The sequence below is a fragment of the Patella vulgata genome, chromosome 4 (assembly GCF_932274485.2).
Source record: "Patella vulgata chromosome 4, xgPatVulg1.2, whole genome shotgun sequence".
NCBI lineage: Eukaryota > Metazoa > Mollusca > Gastropoda > Patellidae > Patella > Patella vulgata.
This window is the reverse complement of record NC_065882.2, coordinates 74832404-74844207: the sequence shown is the minus strand read 5'-3', so window position 1 is coordinate 74844207 and position 11804 is coordinate 74832404. Positions and strand designations below refer to the sequence as shown.

Below are 11804 nucleotides of genomic sequence, written 5' to 3'. Positions count from 1 at the left end.
TTGGTGTACATCAATAGGACAGTGAGACGATACACCCTATTAATTTAATGTGTTAGCTAATCAGTGATAAACACATTCTCTGTTTTGGTCAGCTAATCAATGATTACATCTTTCAACAATCGGAAGTGACGAAAGCAAAAGTAAAACACGAGTTATCCCTCTATATAACTGACTGAAATGACGAGTGGTAACAGATACATGAGCGAATTTCTGCTCACTAATAATTCCTTCGAAGACCAAAAGTTGTTATATGAAACTGTAAGAGGATATCTGACAATTCAAAATAAGTAATTGAATGACATTAGATAAGAGAACACGGGAAAAAAGAAATAGTCCGTACATTCCCTTGTGTTTATTCATTCTATACTTATAAAAATATGGTAATGGACGGACTTTTTCTGTTTGTCTTTCATGTTCTCTTATCTAGTGACAGTCAATTTTTTATATGAATTGTCGGATATTCTTTCACAGTCTCACACTACAACTTTTAGTCTTCGAAGGAATTATTAGTAAGCAGAAATTCGCCCGTGTATCTGTTATCACTCGTCACTTCAGTCAGTTATATAGAGGGATAACTCGTGTTTTCCCTTTTCGTTCGTCACTGTGATAAAATAATATTTGGAACGTGTTTAACCAGTTCTATCACATTATGTGATAATGACTGGCACCAATATTGTCCTTTAATAGGTATCTTCGACCCCCGGTCTTTTTTGGTATGTTCGGTATTTACAAAGATGTGGTGAACTGAAAACCTGTCAACATTTGGCAACCACTCCTGACGATATTTACTATCAGAGGAAACCCATTCTGTTCCATCTTTAAGTTTCGCTGAAATCTTTTGAAGGGCATCTTTTTATTCAGACTGATCAATCCAAGTCGAGAATTTGTATATCGAGGATTAAAGATACATTATGGGAAATTCGATAAAGAGATGGCAGTCCTCGCTATAATAGTTAAAAACTAGATAGTGTAAAGGTAATTTGCTGAAAATTTCAGTCAAATTGATCCACTATGAGCCGAGAAAGAAGCGGGTGAAATTTTTGCATAGTCTCGGTCATCATTACTAAAATCATTAATATAAACAGCATAGTCTCGATTATCCACTGTTTTGATTTAATTATCAATGGCCGTTAAGCGGCATATCGGAATCTAATCCAGCCAACATCGAAGGCTAGCCTTGACATCGAGAGTTTATTATGGTCTGGATAAGTTAATTAATGTCTAATTAATAATTTAGATAACATTTCAGGCCTAAAGAAAGACTTGTAATAAGCAAATTTTGCTCTTGCATAATGCATGTTGAAGCCGTGAACAATATAAATGACGGACCATGAGTGAAGTTAAGGAAAATGGCGGGTTTCGGTGTCGACATTATGTGGTCAAATGTGAGTACAAAGACTAGAGTTAATATTTATTTCAATTAGTTTCAGTTTTCTACGATTTAACAAGTTAGTGTATGCCCAGCAACATCTGTCCATACAGCCGTACAACATTTTCCTTTCCTGTAACGATAGTAATGGCCATATAGAATAATGAAAACATAAATAGAAAGACAGAAATGGGGTTTAACGTCCACTCGACACAAACTAGGTCATTTCGGGACTAACAGTGTAATTTTATTTCAATAATTTGCTTACGCGTAGGAATCTTTAGCTGTGGGAGCAAACCAGAGGAACCGGAGAAAACCCCCGATGTTGGCCAAGCGACCCCAATCCTTGACACGTACAAACGGGGAAAATCGAAATCACGCCAGATGACTCAATGACAGACCTTATGATATCTCTTGGATAAAATTGTCCATATAATTGGGTTTTATTTGTTGTTTTGGCGTATGACAGTTGACAGTTTTAAGTCATGCAGAGTGTTATGATGGACACTGTATGTTTCAGAACAATCACAATATGTTGACTAAAAATACAGATGTGACGCCCCCCTTTGATGTTGGCGTACCATTATTTCAAATAATCGTACGGGAAACTTGCCGATCGTACATTTATACTAGTGAAATATTGGACTCGCGTGACGTATTTCACTGTAGAAGCACGTGCGGAGTGTCTGTATTTTAAGTCGTTTAATGGTCTCGAGCTTAAGACATTGCGTAATATATTGTAAAAACACTCGGGCCTAACGCCCTCTTGTTGTTACAATATATTACTTAATGTCTCGCTCTCGACCATTAAAAAATACATATTACCAACTGAATATTGCGGTATTTAGCGGGCTATTGACCCCTATACGCTTCCATAGTACAGGGAATAAAATTCTACACCAGGTCGTCTAGTAATTTGAAGCCCACGATAGTATCACTGGCACACTCTATTGCGATCAACCGTTGACCTCTTTGTGCCGCTCTCTTGTAACAAAGCACTGTGGGTCTGTGGCATCGGTGAAAGTTGTGAAATTTGTGACATGAGGTCGACGATATCCTCACTGACTGCGACCCTGTATCCTAGTTTAATCACCATTCCGTCTATGTCCATGCTTGTGCGGTATCAGAATAATTAAATGTTATTAATATATTTACTTGCAAGTGGCACCATGACCCTGGGGATAGGTACATACTTTACAGGGGTCAGTAGCACACTTTGTTGGACAATTATTTTTGTCACCTAATTGAAAAAAAAAGAAAAGCATGTAAAAAGTTAAATTCTATATCGAATTAGATTTCGTCTCAATTCTTTTACTCTGCGTTGTAGTTTTTATATGTATGTGTGTGTGTGTGTGTGTGAGAGAGAGAGAGAGACCCTGTTATTTCGGGACTAACATAATGTTCAATTTTATTTCAATAATTCGCTTGTACGTAGGGGTCTGTAGCAGTGGGAGGAAACCGGAGGACCCGGAGAAAACCCACGAGTCTTGACAGGCGACACTACTCTTTGTCACGTACAACCGGGGAATCGAAACCACACGCGTTGACTCAATGACAGATAGTTCTTATGTAGTACAGCATAAGCCGAAATGAAATGAAATGGGGTTTAATATCATTTTGTTCTGTATCAGCCGCGCGGCAAGTAATCAAGACGGCCATGTGGCATATATACAATGTGCATAGTTGAATGCCCGTACATCGGCATACCGATGTGTCTGCGGGACTTCCGTTTTTCGTCTCATCCAAGCGACTCAAACAATGCAGGATAATCTAGAAGATTAAGAGTGTAATTTGCAAATGTAATATTATCTTTTAAAGAAAAAAATGGAGAACTTACCGTTACCCAGATGCGAGAGGAATTCTAAAAGTCTTTTGCGTGGTGCTCCTGTAACTAGTAATTATTATATTTCATCCGAAAAACTCTTTACACATTATATTATCAAACATCCTTCCTAAAAATACACATGGACGAATAGGTGGACAGGATGGTGAATAGATGGACAGGGTGATGAATAGGTCGACAGGATGGTGAATATTTGAATAGGGTGGCGAATAGGTCGACAGGATGGTGAATAGATGGACAGGATGGTGAATAGGTGGACAGGATGGTGAATAGATGGACAGGATGGTAAATAGGTGAACAGGGTGGTGGACAGGATGGTGAATAGGTGGACAGGATGGTGAAAGGGTGGACATGGTGATGAATTGGTGAGCAGGATGATGAATAGATGGACCGGATGATGAATAGATGGACCGGATGGTAAATTGGTGAACAGGGTGGTGAATAGGTAGACAGGATGGTGAATAGATGGACAGGATGGTGAATAGGTCGACAGGATGGTGAATAGATGGACAGGATGGTGAATAGGTCGACAGGATGGTGAATAGGGTGGTGAAAAGGTGGACATGATGGTGAATAGATGGACGGGATAGTAAATGGGTGAAGAGGATGGTGAATAGGTGGACGAATAGATAGATGGACCGGATGGTGAATAGTGGGCAGGATGAATGTATTTTAATTTTACTACAAATACACATGGACAAATGGGTAGGCATGATGGTGAATATATTTTAATTTTACCACAAATACACTTGGACGAATGGGTGGGCAGGAAGGTGAATACATTTTAATTTTACCACAAATACACATGGCATGCATCGGGGGTGGGGTGGGGGCAGGATGGTGAATATGTTTTACCAAAAGAAAATACATTCTGCACCTATATATTATTTTTTTTGTTTTAAGAAATATTTATTTTTTAATAGAACCAATACGAGTAATGTAATCATGAGGATTTCATAAAAAAAGGGTCAATACTTACCACTCACAGCCAATACAGCACATACGAGGAGGGTGAGTACAATGACCTTCATTGTGTCTTACGTGAATGGTATTCGTTTAATGTGACTTGAATCAGTCCAGGTTATAACTATACTATTACAGTTATTTTCATGTAAAGTTTTCTTGGTAAAGATATAGATAACCAGCTGTTGTGACGGACATCAATAAAGATAAGAATATATTTATTTTTTGAATGGACATTAAAACCATTTATTTTGAAATATAATATGCCGTTCGGTCCGTCTTTATTAGCCAAGTCGGTGCAGAAAAGAAGGATGTTTAACCCATTTTATTTCATGTCTTCTCGTTATAATTATCTTTCAAGGACAACAAGACAAATAAATGTTTATACGATCATTGATTTCAATGGAAAATGATGTACATGTACAGATTGTTCAATCAATTAGAAACTATGTGCAAAGTTTTGTGTTTCTGGATCAAAGATATTTCTCATTAACAGTGATTAAAAGTTGAGTAAATCTTAACTGTTAGAATTCTGTTAGTATTTCTAGGAATATATAGTTTTCGGCAATACTATATACCGGTAAACACCGGAAAACTACCGGAAAACACCATGTTATACTGAATACCGGAAAACACTAAATACTGGAAAACACACTAAATATTCAGTATGACATGGTGTTTTCCGTTTGTTTTCCGGTATATAGTTTAGCCCAATCTAATAGGAGATTGCCTCTTATAAATAAAACCCACTATTTTCTCAGTACATGTAGGTCAAACGTCCAAGACCGTCTTCCTAGACAAAAACAATAAGGCATTGTTAAAGATGCCAATGGCATAAAGTAGAGCCGGCAATCAATTATCTTGGGGATTAGCTTATAAAGAACACTTCTGGATTTTTCCTGGGTGCATTCTTGTTTTGAGATCAGAAGCGCTTTAAAATTCGCCGAGACATTATCTGGAGACGATGCGGAAATCGTATAAGTCGCCACTTTAAATTATGACTTTAAAAGTATGTGAATTGTATTTTCTATCATTATTAAAATTTTAGAACTCAATAAGATATAAAGAGATACCTGTTTTTTTTTTTTTTTTTTTTTACAAATGTTTAAGTTTGTATACTCATTGTACAGTGTCTGCATTTAAAAGTACGGACGAGGTAGCTGGTGTTTAGACGTTTACGCGTGTTTAACTCTGTAATTGTATACTGTATGCAGTGTAGACACCGATGCTGCGATAACAAGGGGAGATTATCCTATAATCTGTGTTATTTCTAGAGTTATGAATGCAGATCACTTGTGTATGGAATAAGTAACTGACCACTAGAGTAAATAATACCTTCAACATTTTTCAACATTCTGGATGACTAATTCTTAGGTTAATATGTAATTACTTTAGTAACGAATTCTTAGAGAGCTGGTGCTCTCCTTTGTTACTGACGGATTCAATACACAAGTAATGTTCTAAGTCTATTTTGGGGTCTTTATCGTCTATTTTTCGCCGTGATTCTTCTTTGTTCGCCAAAAGGAATTTATAATAATCCATCACTAGTTTCATGTAGAATTTAGCGATCTAAAATCCAATCAAAATTCATTTGAAATGACCCGCCATTGTGAAAGTCAGTCTGCGCGCAGCCAATATTCCAAATTTAGGAATGGAATATTACCGTGAACGAAAATATGTTGCTATACAAAACAATAACTATTACATTATAATTTACAAGAAGAACACGACCTAGTGACATATTTATAGGAGCTAAACCTCTGACTCAATTCTTTTCATAATTACAAACACGAATTAGAATTCAATAATGGTATATTTCAATCAATATTGATGTTATTAACTTGTCGTGAAAATATAGTATCCTAATATCAAGTATTTATGACACTAATGGACATTAATGTTATAATCAGTATATGATTCATGTATTTTATGGTTTCTGGCGCCATTTGTAATGAACAAAGAAACATATATCCTTCAATACAATGCGGAAGTCATTAGTAATGGCTGATTCACAAACTTCTGAGTAATAAATGTAGAATTGAATAAGTAGGCGTAAACGACTGTCGTTCCAGTTGGGCTATTCATTTATTTCACCGAACATTATTGAATAGAAATTACAACATTTGTTTCACAAAAATTGAACATTAATCACTTTATGTACAGTCAAATTACATTATTATGTTTTTTTAGGTCCCAGAGAATAGAGCAATACACCCTTTAAGCATCGATGATACAATGCAAATATAACACCTATAAGGTCATTTTTGTCCTTATTGTCAATTGGCCATAATAAATTTCCAAGAATGATGTCAGTAAAATGAATAAGAAGTACGTTAGTGATGGTGGCTGTCGTTTATTTTTTTGTACTTTGCATTTATCTTATGCACTAAACTGAAGAAACAACACAGGGAAGAATATAGGTCAATTATTCGTTGACCGCCATCTTGGATCTTCAAACACTAGGTTACTCAAGTCTGCACCTCCAAATGAACTGATTCCATAGAAACCGGACATAAGCCAATAAACTATAAATACTTTCCTGACTATGGTTCAATCTGAATTGGTTTAAAAGGGAATAACAAGTTCCGTTCATGACCGGACGACAAGTGCTATTTCTTGTACACCTTTGGGAATTATATACCATCTGATCGTATTTGTGAAATAATTGGTATAAATGACGTCATTATGTATTTAAGGAGTGAGGTGAAATGACGAGTATATTGTGGGAAAATGGTAAACTTAGATTGGAACAGGGGCAATTACATATAGTTGGATTAATCACATATAACTAATTATAAATTCAGTGATTAATTTTTAATTTTTATTTCACACATTGATATATAATTATTGTAAGTATTTTAAGACATATAACAGGAGTTTCAACAGGTGATCGTATTACCAGAGGTATCAGTCCATACAGCAGAACAAGCACAGCCTTGTCTGTAATAATAATAATCACATTATTATAATAAAACAGAGAGAGAGAGAGAGAGAGGGGTTTAACGTCCACTCGACACTCTAAGTCATTTCGAGACGAACATATGGTTCAATTTTATTTCAATAATTTGCTTGCACGTATGGTCTTTAGCAGTGGGAGGAAACCGAAGGACCCGGAGAAAACCCACGAGGTTTGACAGGCGAAACTACTACTTGTCACGTACAAAAAACCATGGAAACGAAACCACGCCAGTTGACTCAATGACAGATAGTACAGCATAAGCCGAAATGAAATGAAGTTTAATTCACGTGTGCGTAGGGGTCATTAGCAGTGGGAGGAAACCGGAGAAAGTCCACGAGATTGGACAAGCGACCCTACTCCTTGTCAGTTTCAAGCGGCAAATCGAAACCACGCCACTTGACTTAATGACAGACCTTGTGATTTCATGCACACGTATTAAACCACTAGACCATCCCCACACACCACCCCATATAATAATACAACACTGGTCACATATTTTAATTTCTAAACCTTTATCGTCGAATTTCTTTAACCTATAAAATAACTGCATTTGAGGTGTACTTGGTGCTTTATTATACGTTATTTTGCAGTTGCTTGTGACGAGTGAGGGATATTACACTTTTGATTTATGCTGAAAAGAGTACAACCCTCGTGAAGAAACACACCGTAAAACAAAGACAACGGTGCGCGGCTTCGATGTTTCTTTTACACCGGATTTCGTAACCGGAGTTTTACTTTGACCAGCATAACCCCGAAGTCGAACTTTATCCATTACGTAAAATAATTCCATTTGTAGGGACATAACCATGATATATATTAGAACCGAGAAAGTTATCCAGGGAATCGTGAATTGAATATAATACAATATAATTTTTATTTGCAGGCAGTTAGATATGTTCATCTATTAGTCCATTCTGAGAATACATGCTTTTTACTTTGAAAAATTGCATGTATTCGAAAACATTGGATGTCATGAAATGGGTTTAACAAAATACTGGTTTGTATTTCTTGTTACATATGCAATACGAGGAAAGAGAATTTTGCTCAGACAACTACTAATTTTCGTCCCTTCCGAACGACTGTATACACTTTCCCAGTTTAGAGAAGTGAAAGCCTATTTTGAAACATCTCTGTTTCACAAGAAGATTTCCCATAACAGAAAGTTGCTACTGGTACCAGAGCCATATTGTTAATTCAAAAGTCAATACGATAAAACTGAAACATTAGATTTTATCTGTAAAGACAGTAAACCCAGACAAACACCACTGTTGCATATGCTTGGTGATCGTAATGCTAAATCGAAACCGACTTTTTTTTGCCCATATTTTGTAAAAATCTAGGGTTTACGTAAACTAAGTTAGTTTAAGAAATTGACTTAAAACTACCCCTCAACCAAAGGTCTCATCTTGAAGATTTTGGACGAGGTCCCGTGTACTCATTGGCGTGCATGTAAAACATCCCTTAGCAGATGTAATTCGATATAAGAGTAGGCCGTAGTGCCGCTATCCGGGCACAATTTCCCTCATAGCAAATAGTATGGTGTATGTCTGTCTTCATTAACCCTGCCAGTGCATGGTATTGATATAAAAATAAGATATTAAACACCTACCTGCAGGTAGCCCCAGGATTACCAGGACACATAGCAAACATACATGGATTGACGAAACACATTACCGTAACTTGACAGTTATTTAAACCACCTGGAAAACAAGAAATCCAAAGGAAAAATTGTATGAGAGAGAGAGAGAGAGAGAGAGAGTGAGATATTTTCAATCAATTTAATCAACACATAATTTTAAAAAAATAAGGTGTTAATAAAGAAACAAGTTTGTCTGCGAATTATTGGAAAAAGGGGCAACCCATTTATTATTAGAATATAATGAGATTCAACCAACCACAGATAGGTGAATTAGAGAAAATAGCTCAATACCGTGCGAAGGGAGATAATATGGGGTTTAACGTACAGGATGTAGACCACCATTACTTTTCCCATTGTCTTCAAATGTTATTTTTGTCTCTTTGCCCGGCGGCTCCATCTTTTCCCCAAATCTTCGTTGGGCTGAATGCTTTTCACTACAGACAGAGTAACAAATGGTCACCTCGTTGCACCAAATTTTGAATAGGGTTAACCACCAAAATTTTGAGATCGACAAACTTGAAGTAGCATACTAGAAACTCTTCGCTGCACATATAATCAACCTGTTAACTCTGTTATCCTTCGTCCTCTAAATCATGAATATTTAATGATGGTTTGTCCCCATATGGTTTATTTTTATTCATTCAAACACGCACAGGATCCTACGATTAAGGTAACCAGACAACACGGCGAAAATCAAAGAGATTAGGCAGGATACCCTACTCTGTCACGTACAAGCCTGACATCGAAACTCACTCAATAACAGATCACTCACCGGTCACCCAACCCACAACTTTGACAGGAAGAAATGTGATATACTTACCGAAATCAAGTAGCCTTTTGCTAGGTGCTCCTGTAATATAATTTAATCATGAATGAACATTGATTGTATTAACTATACGGAGCATGGAACAGACCTTGTGAACAATTGTAACTCGAGACCCGAGGAAGAAACGAAAGAAAGGGAAGCCAAAAGAACAAGGAATAGTGAGGACATTCATTGTATTTATGTCGATTTTCAAGTTTTACAAAAATAAATGCTAGATTCTACTGAAATAACAATGACGATTTTTCCCAGTGATCTTATCCAGGCATAAATGATTTTGACGACAAAATGGCTCATTTTTGCCAGACGTTCTCTTTCGGACAAAGGCGAATATTTTTGTGAAAATCTTACAACCCCACAAAATTGGACTTTTTGTGGCAAAAATGGTGTTTCGAGCCCATTCCTAAATGCTTAAAGATTTCAGTACTTCACTTGTCAAAGTATTCAATGGTGTTACAGGATTCACCAGTCCAACTGCAATGTCCATCATACATATTAGACATATTGATGGCTGTCATGTGCTGGCTGCCAACCACGTAAAAAAGCAACAAAAAGGCCAGGGACAGTGAAAACCAGATGATTCTAACTAAATTACTCTTAATTTGGGTGGCAAGGGCCCACGTATTAAAACATCCAAAACTTACCATCAACAGCTACCATGGCACAAATCACGACGGCTAGTACAGCGAATTTCATGATGTCTGCCTTAGATGAGACTGCTTCGTAAGTAAACGGGGTCAGCTCTGGTTGTAAATATCTGTTATTTAGGGGATTTTTTTAAAAAAAAAGAAAAAAAAAAGATTTCTTGCCAGATATATAGATAACCAGCTGTTGCGACACCCAGAAGTGACGATAAGACGTATTTTGTGTGGATTGATTTCAACATCTCCATTAGTCGGGGCACAACCCCCAGATCCGTGACCAAACAAAGTTTGACGATGGTTTCCGATAGAAGGGACCAGAGTGAAAATATCTGTAGTTTGCTACCTCTGAAATCTACGGACTAACTCCAGGAGAGCCGAAAATCCAAGATGACGACTAAAATTTGTTTTGAAACTGACCGTGACAAATATTGTTGGCTAAATGACCACTGTAATATATCATTTTATAGGTTTTGTTGGTCTCTCGAATCATTTTGGACGGTTTCCGATTTGTTTCACAAACGGTTGATCCAATATGGCCACTAAAATCCAAAATGACGACAGACATTGGCCCGAAAAGTATTCGTCTAATACACGTGTAATATGTCGTTCAGGGGGACGATAAATGCAGATATGCCATTTCCAAGCTAACTTGAAAGGAGATAGTATATACCACCATAAATTGTTCCAGATATCCATGAAACTTATCCTTCTTATATTACAGCTATCATAATACATTTTTAATGTACTATATAATTATGTATTCCATAGTATGACTCTTGAATCTCAGAAAATGCGTCATTAAGAGTCTGAGTTTTTTTGGGTCATCTATCGGACTGGTGCACTCAGATTGAGACGTTTTGTTATTTGGGAGATAACGACTTAGAAGTTGTTTTAAACGCTTAGATATAGAGTACTGTGTGTGTATCATATAGACAAACCCTTCATATTCACAAATTTCCAGCCATTCGAAAGAGGCGATGGTGGATTCTGGAGTCTGTAATGCAGCATATTGTATGGTTGATAGTTAGCATTTTTGACCTTTTTGCATAAAACTATCGCAATCTAGTGGAATACGCGTGGCACACACTACAAATTGTATGCTTCCAAGTCACTGAATAGGTCTTTTTAACTAATAATAGTGAGTACATCGGAATTAGTCTTTTAAAAGGGTATAGGCACCCAAGTCCCAAATAGGGGATATTGTATACAATATCTGCTACTCAAATGTCTACGAAACACATAATTCGAATGAATAGATTTTCTAAAACAACCTAAAGATATTATAATAGAGCTTCCCTGAGCAGTGAATTCACATTAAAACTGCACTTTTTCCTTGTTTTTTTATATTGGCGAATGTCGTTTTTTTCGATATTCAGACTTGAATAATTATTCAAGTGGCATGGTTTGGTGTCTTCATAAAGATGGATTGTGGCATAAATTTGATTGATATTGTCATCTTGTAATAATCAAAACTGAAAAATTGAACATTAACTTTCAAATACCAAAAGCGCAAAGTTAATGATCGCGGGCGGACAAAATGGTTATGTATTTCACGGAACCCCAA

At 36.6% G+C, this 11804-nt stretch overlaps 2 long non-coding RNA genes across 2 annotated transcripts; both read right to left on the bottom strand.

Moving 5' to 3' along the window:
* Window positions 1–1407: 1407 nt before the first annotated feature.
* LOC126819328 (uncharacterized) lies at window positions 1408–4278 on the bottom strand. The gene is made up of 4 exons (XR_007679579.2): window positions 4192–4278; window positions 3207–3260; window positions 2525–2609; window positions 1408–1502 (listed from the first exon to the last, which is right to left on the bottom strand). It is a non-coding gene; the product is annotated as an uncharacterized LOC126819328 (long non-coding RNA).
* Window positions 4279–6526: 2248 nt separating this feature from the next.
* LOC130012536 (uncharacterized) lies at window positions 6527–10343 on the bottom strand. The gene is made up of 4 exons (XR_008787980.1): window positions 10241–10343; window positions 9594–9623; window positions 8744–8834; window positions 6527–7115 (listed from the first exon to the last, which is right to left on the bottom strand). It is a non-coding gene; the product is annotated as an uncharacterized LOC130012536 (long non-coding RNA).
* Between the last annotated feature and the right edge of the window lie 1461 nt (window positions 10344–11804).